The following is an 8,726-nucleotide window of genomic DNA, read 5'->3' as shown; positions in this document are numbered from 1 at the left end:
GCACGGTAAAGAAAGAGAACCATGGATTCAGAAACCCATGCCCTTTCCTCCTAAACCATCCAAGTCAAAGGATCATGAGGATTTTGAGCGCTTTGCTGAAATGATTAGACCTATTTTCTTACGTATGCGCTTAACTGATATGCTTAAAGTAAATCCTTATGCTAAGTATATGAAGGATATCATTACAAATAAAAGAAAGATATCGGAAGCTGAAATTTCCACCATGCTTGCTAATTACACTTTTAAGGGTGAAATACCAAAGAAACTTGGAGATCCCGGGGTACCAACTATACCATGCTCCATTAAAAGAAATTATGTTAGAACTGCTTTATGTGATCTTGGAGCCGGTGTTAGTGTTATGCCTCTCTCTTTATATCGTAGACTTGAATTGAATAAGTTGACACCTACTGAAATATCTTTGCAAATGGCTGATAAATCAACTGCTATACCTGTCGGTATTTGTGAGGATGTGCCTATTGTGGTTGCAAATGTCACTATCTTAACGGACTTTGTTATTCTTGATATTCCTGAGGACGATAGTATGTCTATTATCCTTGGTATACCTTTTCTTAACACTGCAGGGGCTGTTATTGATTGCAACAAAGGCAATGTCACTTTTCATGTTAATGGTTATGAGCATACGGTACACTTTCCGAGGAAAAAATCTCAAGTTCATAGCATCAATTCTGTTGAAAAAGTTCCAACTATCATTTTTGAAGGTTTTGAATTTCCTCTCCCTACTGTCACGAAAAAGTATGATATTCTTATTGTTGGGGATTTTCATATCCCCGTTGAGGCAACTTAGTGTTATTCGAAATTTCTCCGGTTCCGTGTTATTCGGAATGAGTTTGTTAACAAGACTTGATCAACCTTGTTAGTGGATTCACTTTGATGATCACGATATGGATGAAACTAGAAGGCACAACCTTCTGTACCCTCTTTTTACTTTTTGTTATTTAGAATAAATAAAGCAAAAATAGTATTATCCGTCTGTTTTCTGAATTATCTGTGCATTAAAAATAGTTCGAAAATAAAAAGTGCTCCAAATGCCCTGCAAATTTAGTATGATTTTTTCTGGAATATTTGAGGATTTTAGGCACTGAAAACACTGCAGGAGGGGCAAGCACCAGGCCACGAGAGAGGAGGGCGCGCCCCCTTGTCTCATGGGCCCCTAGTGGCCCCCCTCCACCTATGCCAGCACCCACACACTTCATCTTCTACCCAAAAAAATCCCCATCCAGCTCAAGCACGAGTTCTAGCTCATTTTGCTGTGATTTTCGATCTCTTAGCTCAAAGCTCCATTCACAAAACTGCTTTGGGAGATTGTTGCTTGGTATGTGACTCCTCCATTGGTCCAATTAGTTTTTGTTCTAGTGCTTTATTCATTGCAAATTTTTGCTGCATAGGTGACCATGTTCTTGAGCTTGCATGTTAATTTTTTGAGGTCCCAAGCAATTCCAATGCATGATATAGGCTCTAGGCACTTGTAGGAGTAGTTGCTATCAATCTTGTTTAGTTTTATTCACATTTATTTTGAAGTTACTAAAATTTCAGAAATTTTCAGAAAATGTTAAGGAAACTTTTGAGGGGCTCTTCTAGCCAAAGCTCTCAGGAAAAAAAGGCAAAGAGAAGGAAAAAGCCAAGTATAATCTTCCTCGCTTAGCGGAAGTACGGTCGTGTGAATGGCCATGCGAGGATTTCTTGAAAGAAGCTGGAATTCATGAAGACTTTTATGCTTTAATCGAGACTGCAGGCCTCACCGGTTTTATCAACGACCGAATCGATCAGTATCTCTTACTTACCAATACTATCATGCAAAAATTTTATTATTATCCTAAGAAGTCACCGCCTGCAGTATCATTTCATTTATATGATGAATTCAAAGAAATGTCTTTACGTCATTTTTGCGTGGTATGTAGGATACCTTATGAGGGAGAATTAGAGGAACCCCATCGTGAAGATGTGGGTGGCTTTGTTAATACTATTGTTGTAGAGGAGCCAAAGAAGGGCTCGGGGCAAAAGTCTCTAGCATACACTTTCCTGTTTTACGCTACTTTGCCATATTTGCTAGTAGATGCTTGATTGATCATAGAAATAGTGGAAACTTGAGTGTTCCTGATATTATCATTCTTTAACATGCCTTGCTTGGAGACAATACTTTTAGTATGGGTGCCATCGTTGCTAAACGGCTAGCCCTGAATCGTACAAAAGGCGCCATATTTGGAGGTATCTATGCTGCACATCTGGCTAAACATTTTCAGATACCCATTAGGCACCATCAGGAGGAGGAGATAAAATTGCATCCTCACATTTTAGATTACAAGAGCATGGTAGCACACAAGTTTATTGTCGATAACAAAGAAAAGATGCTCTTGTATAGACTTAGATTTAATAAGAAACACTTTGAGATTATTATTTTGCATGTGCCTCTGTTGTTTGATTTGCTTGCAAAAAATCGTCTTGTTACGCCAGAAGCGGTGAACAATCATTGAGCTCAAGATTTTACTCCAGAACCTGAACCTGAGCCGGAACCTGAGCTAGACCCTTATCGTGCATCATCTGTCCAGTGGGATCCGAAGATGACCAGCCAGTGGTATCCTGATTATACCTCCCATTACACCGGGGAGAGTAGCAGCGGTCCTTGGTATTAAACCAACTTAGGCCAAAAGCCTAAGCTTGGGGGAGTACGTATTTCTCACCGACTTTACATTCATGTTCACACACTAGTCGTCGGTGCTCATACTCTTTCATTGTATTATCCATGCTAGTTTAAATTTCTTTTTCTAGTTTTCTTCTTATGTGTTTGATAAACCTTAAGAAAAAACCAAAAAATTAGTTAGTTTAATTTCCATGCTTGTAGTAGAAATTAAAATGAAAACCCAAAAAGATTTCTCTTTCTTCTTCTTGCTTGTTGGGAGCTTTCCCGTGTAAAGAGTTTTATTTTCTATTCTTTCTCTTGGGGGTCGAGAAGACCATATTGAAAATGCTTAGTGGCTCTCATATGCATGATTGTTTATTTAATTCAGAGCCCATATTACTTGTCTTCTCTCTTGAGTTGAATGCTGGCAGATTCCAGCTTAGTCCAATGCACGTGCACTCTTATTATTATACACATCGTTCGGTCGTGCAAGTGAAAGGCAATAATGATGATATATGATGGACTTATTGGGATGAGAAAAGCTGGTATGAACTCGGCCTCTCTTGTTTTTGTAAATATGATGAGTTCATCGTTCCTGAGTCAGCTATTATGAAGTAAACATATTTGCAATGACATTTAGAGATTATAGTTGCTTGTGCCATGCTTGATTAGCTATGAGTTATAATGGTTTACCTTGCGTGCCAACATGCTATTAGAATGATTATGATGTGGTATGATGGGATGGTATCCTCCTTTAAATGAATTGAGTGACTCGACTTGGCACATGTTCACGCATGTAGTTGAATCAAATCAACATAGCCTTCATGATATTTATGTTCATGGTGGATTATATCCTACTCATGCTTGTACTCGGTGTGAATTAATTTTAATGCATGTTTACGACTATTGTCGCTCTCTCAGTTGGTCGCTTCCTAGTCTTTTGCTAGCCTTCACCTGTACTAAGCGGGAATACTGCTTGTGCATCCAAACTCCTTAAACCCCAAAGTTATTCCATATGAGTCCACTATACCTTTCTATATGCGGTATTTACCTGTCGTTCCAAGTAAATTTGTATGTGCCAAACTCCAAACCTTCAAATGAAATTATGTTTTGTATGCTCGAGCAGCTCATGTTACAACTAGGGCTGCCTATATCTTCCATGCTAGGTGGGTTATTCTCATGAGGAGTGGACTCCGCTCCTCATTCATGAGAAAAGGGCCGGTAATCGGGATGCCCAGCCCCATGATCCAAAAAGATAAAGCAAATCAAAATAATTAAGCAAAACTCCCCCAGGGTTGTTATTAGTTGGAGGCACTCGTTGTTTCGAGCAAGCCATGGATTGATGCTTGTTGGTGGTTGGGGGAGTATAAACCTTTACCATTCTGTTTGGGAACTGCCTATAGTGCATGTAGTATGGAAGATACAACCATCTCATAGTTGTTGCGTTGACAGCAAAAGTATGCCGCTCAAAATGTTATTCACTCTCTATTTTAAAATCAAGCTCTAGCACCTCTACAAATCCCTGCTTCCCTCTGCAAAGGGCCTATCTATTTACTTTTATGTTGAGTCATCACCCTTCTTATTAAAAAGCACCCGCTGGAGAGCACACTATCATTTGCATTCATTACTATTGGTTTATATTGGGTATGACTTGACTTGATCTCTTTTACCATGAATTACAATGTTTAGTTAGTCCTTAATCTTTAAAGGTGCTCTGCATTTATGTTTTGCGGTCTCAGAAAGGGCTAGCGAGATACCATTTTGTTATATCATGTTATGATTGTTTTGAGTAAGTGTTGTCATCCGAGTTTTATTATTATGGCTTGCTAGCTGATTATGTTATTGATATGAGTAATTGTGAGACCTAAGTGTTATAATATTTGCTGAAACTTGAATGTTGGCTTTTCATGTTACAACAACAAGAGCAAACCGAGTTTGTAAAAGTTTTTCTTTATTACTTTCAGTTTATCAACTGAATTGCTTGAGGACAAGCAAAGGTTTAAGCTTGGGGGAGTTGATACGTCTCCAACGTATCTACTTTTCCAAACACTTTTGCCCTTGTTTTGGACTCTAACTTGCATGATTTGAATGAAACTAACCCGGACTGACGTTGTTTTCAGTAGAACTGCCATGATGTTGTTTTATGTGTAGAAAAGAAAAGTTCTCGGAATGTCCTGGAAATCCACGGAGGCACTTTTTGGAATTAATAAGAATTTTTGGCGAAAGAATCAACACCAGGGGGCCCACAGGCTGTCCACGAGATAGGCCCCCCCCTAGGGCGCGCCCTCCTATCTCGTGGGCCCCCTGGACCTCCGCCGACCTCAATTCCAACTCCATATATTCACGTTCGGGGAGAAAAAAATCAGAGAGAAAGTTTCATCGCGTTTTATGACACGGAGCCGCCGCCAAGCCCTAATCTCTCTCGGGAGGGCTGATCTGGAGTTTGTTCGGGGCTCCGGAGAGGGGGATTCGTCGTCGTCGTCATCATCAACCATCCCCCATCACCAATTTCATGATGCTCACCGCCGTGCATGAGTAATTCCATCGTAGGCTTGCTGGACGGTGATGGGTTGGATGAGATTTACCATGTAATCAAGTTAGTTTTGTTAGGGTTTGATCCCTAGTATCCACTATGTTCTGAGATTGATGTTGCTATGACTTTGCTATGCTTAATGCTTGTCACCGGGGCCCGAGTGCCATGATTTCAGATCTGAACCTGTTATGTTTTCTTGAATATATGTGTGTTCTTGATCCTATCTTGCAAGTCTATAGTCACCTATTATGTGTTATGATCCGACAACCCCGAAGTGACAATAATTGGGATACTTCTCGGTGATGATCGTAGTTTGAGGAGTTCATTTATTCACTATGTTCTAATGCTTTGTTCCAGTTCTCTATTAAAAGGAGGCCTTAATATCCCTTAGTTTCCTCTAGGACCCCGCTGCCACGGGAGGGTAGGACAAAAGATGTCATGCAAGTTCTTTTCCATAAGCACGTATGACTATTGACGGAATACATGCCTACATTACATTGATGAATTGGAGCTAGTTTTGTGTCACCCCATGTTATAGCTATTACATGAGGAATCGCATCCGGCATAATTATCCATCACTGATCCATTGCCTACGAGCTTTTCATATATTGTTCTTCGCTTATTTACTTTTCCGTTGCTACTGTTACAACTACTACAAAAACCCAAAAACATTTATCTTTACTTTTGCTACCGTTACCTTTATTATCATACCACTTTTGCTACTAAATACTTTGCTGCAGATACTAAGTTATCCAGGTGTGGTTGAATTGACAACTCAACTGCTAATACTCAAGAATATTCTTTGGCTCCCCTTGTGTCGAATCAATAAATTTGGGTTGAATACTTTACCCTCGAAAGCTGTTGCAATCCCCTACACTTGTGGGTTATCACTGTGCCATGCTTTTCATGTTGGAGGGCTAGATATCACCAGCATTAGTGAGGGATATATCATCTTGATCCCCAAGATCTCTTCTCCAGAAACTGCTAATGATTATAGACCAATTACTTTGCTGAATTGTTGTCTGAAAATCATTACAAAGATCTTGGCTAACCGGCTGCAGAAAGTCATCCTCAAAATCATCCACAAAAACCAGTACGGTTTCATTAAGGGGAGGACTATTCAAGACTGCCTGGCGTGGTCGTTTGAATATATCCATCAATGACATACCTCATCGCGGGAGATAATCTTACTCAAGCTAGACTTTGCTAAGGCGTTTGACATGATTGAGCACGCCCCCATGTTGGAGATCATGAAGCACATGGGTTTTGATGACAAATGGCTCGGTTGGATGGAAACGATCTTTGGCTCGGGGGTTTCCTCTGTTCTCCTTAATGGAGTTCCTGGTCGGAAATTTAAATGCAAATGTGGTGTGCGACAGGGTGATCCTCTTTCGCCGCTAATTTTTGTCCTTGCAGCCGACCTCCTACAAGCTGCAATTAATGATGCTTTCGCTCGCGGACTTGTTGAGATTCCTATCCCTCGTGACAGTGCGGGTGACTTCCCTATTGTCCAATACGCGGATGATATGATTTTGGTGATGCAGGCTTGTCCTCAATAGGCTGCCCGTATGAAATCTATCTGGAGGACTATGCTGCTTCGGTTGGGTTGAAGATCAATTTCCATAAATCAACTCTTATACCCATTAACATTGATCACCAACGTGCTTGTGAATTGGCAGGGGTGTTTAGCTGTTCTGTTGGTTCCCTGCCGTTCACCTACCTTGGCCTCCCAATGGGGACGACGAGGCCAAGCATTCTTGATCTTATGCCTCTGGTGCATGCAATTGAGAGGAAGACGTCCAATGCCCTGTCCCTGATGTCGTCCGGGCCAAACTGACTTTGGTCAATTTGGTTGTGACATCGATGTTGATCTATGCAATGTGTACAATCAAACTATATCCCAAGGTGATAGAACATCTGGACAAACTGCGCAGATATTGCCTCTGGGCAAAAAATTCTGATGATGGGGTAAAAAACAACTCCCTTGCAGCCTGGGAGCTTGTCTATCGACCAAAAGGTTGCGGAGGCCTTGGTGTTATTGATATCAAAACACAAAATGTTGCCCTCCTTCTAAAACATCTGTTCAAATTCTACAATCGTGATGATGTACCCTGGGTTGAGCTGGTTTGGGATGCTTACTACACAAAAAAAATACCGCATGCAGCTAACGCGGTGGGCTCTTTCTGGTGGAGGACGTGATGCAGTTCAGTGGGGTCTTTCGGGGGATCACCAAAGTCGTCCCGGGGGATGGTTCTAGCTCTCTATTTTGGAAAGATGTCTGGTTTGATGGTAGTGACTGTACGCTGATGGACATGTATCCACGGGCCTTCTCTTTTTGCTTGAATGAGGATGATTCCATTGCTAAGGTCCTTACTGCAACTAACCAAGCCATGATCTTCAGCTTACCTCTTTCGATCCAGGCCAGGGAGGAGATCAGAGAGATCCAGCAGGGGTCGATGCATGTTCGGGTGGCCAATGACCGTTGTGACATTTGGGAATGCACGCTCGGGCATTTCTCGTATAAGAAATACTATAACCACTGCTACAAGCAGGTCGTGGCGGATGATGCATTTGGTTGGCTTTGGAAGGCCAAGAGCCCGATCAAGTTCAAAATGTTTGGGTGGCTACTTCTTGTTGATCGCCTGAATACCAGAAACATGCTAAAACGTAGGCACTTTGCCGTCGCCGGAGACAACTACACATGCATGTTCTGCCAAAACCCTCCCGAGGAAACTGTGGAACACTTATTCTTTACGTGCCCCTTCAGTCAACAGTGCTGGGGTAGAGTTGGAATGTCATGGCCGGTGGGAGTCAACAGGTTAGCTTTGCTGCATGGGGGTAGGGATGGATGGAGGCGGCCCCTCTTCATGGATATATTTTTACTAGTTGCTTGGAGTTTATGGATGGAGAGAAACAACCAACACTTCAGAGGGGTTCAGCATTCCTTCGGGGCATGGCTGGCTAGGTTCAAACATCTCTTGGAGCTGGTGACCCATAACTGTAGAGAGGAACTTCATCCTTTCCTGTCTAATTACATTGTAAATTTGGGACACTAGTCTTGGTGCTAGCTTGAGTGGCCGAGGGGGGGGGCTCAAAACCCATTGTAACACACATGTAATTGTTTCTTTGTGAGTAATACAAAAGTCAGTGGGGGCCTCTCCCACTGTCGTTCACCTTCAAAAAAAGCACCTTCATGCGTAATTCTGGGTTGGTTGTCAAGGTAACCTCGTCCAAATCGCCTACTGAACTAAATCTTTCGGCTAGACAGAGTGATATATTTGTGCTCCAGACACAAGTCCAATCCCTAATGGAGGACGTTTCTGAAACAAGAATAGTGGTTGACAAATATAGTCAAGATATGAATGGTTTGGAACCAGACTACAAGACATTTGCTTCGTCGTTTAAGAGCAATGGCGGAAAAAGGGGAAGGTCATGTTGCTCCATCAGATTCTACAACCTAAAACATTAGCACTCAGGTCAAATGATCAATGCTTCTATACATCTGATGATGCATTTATTTGCAAGGACTGTTAACTTTTATGCCAACAAACCTTT

This window comes from Triticum aestivum, chromosome 1B (assembly GCF_018294505.1).
Source record: "Triticum aestivum cultivar Chinese Spring chromosome 1B, IWGSC CS RefSeq v2.1, whole genome shotgun sequence".
In the NCBI taxonomy this organism is placed as follows: domain Eukaryota; kingdom Viridiplantae; phylum Streptophyta; class Magnoliopsida; order Poales; family Poaceae; genus Triticum; species Triticum aestivum.
This window is presented reverse-complemented; position numbering follows the sequence as displayed.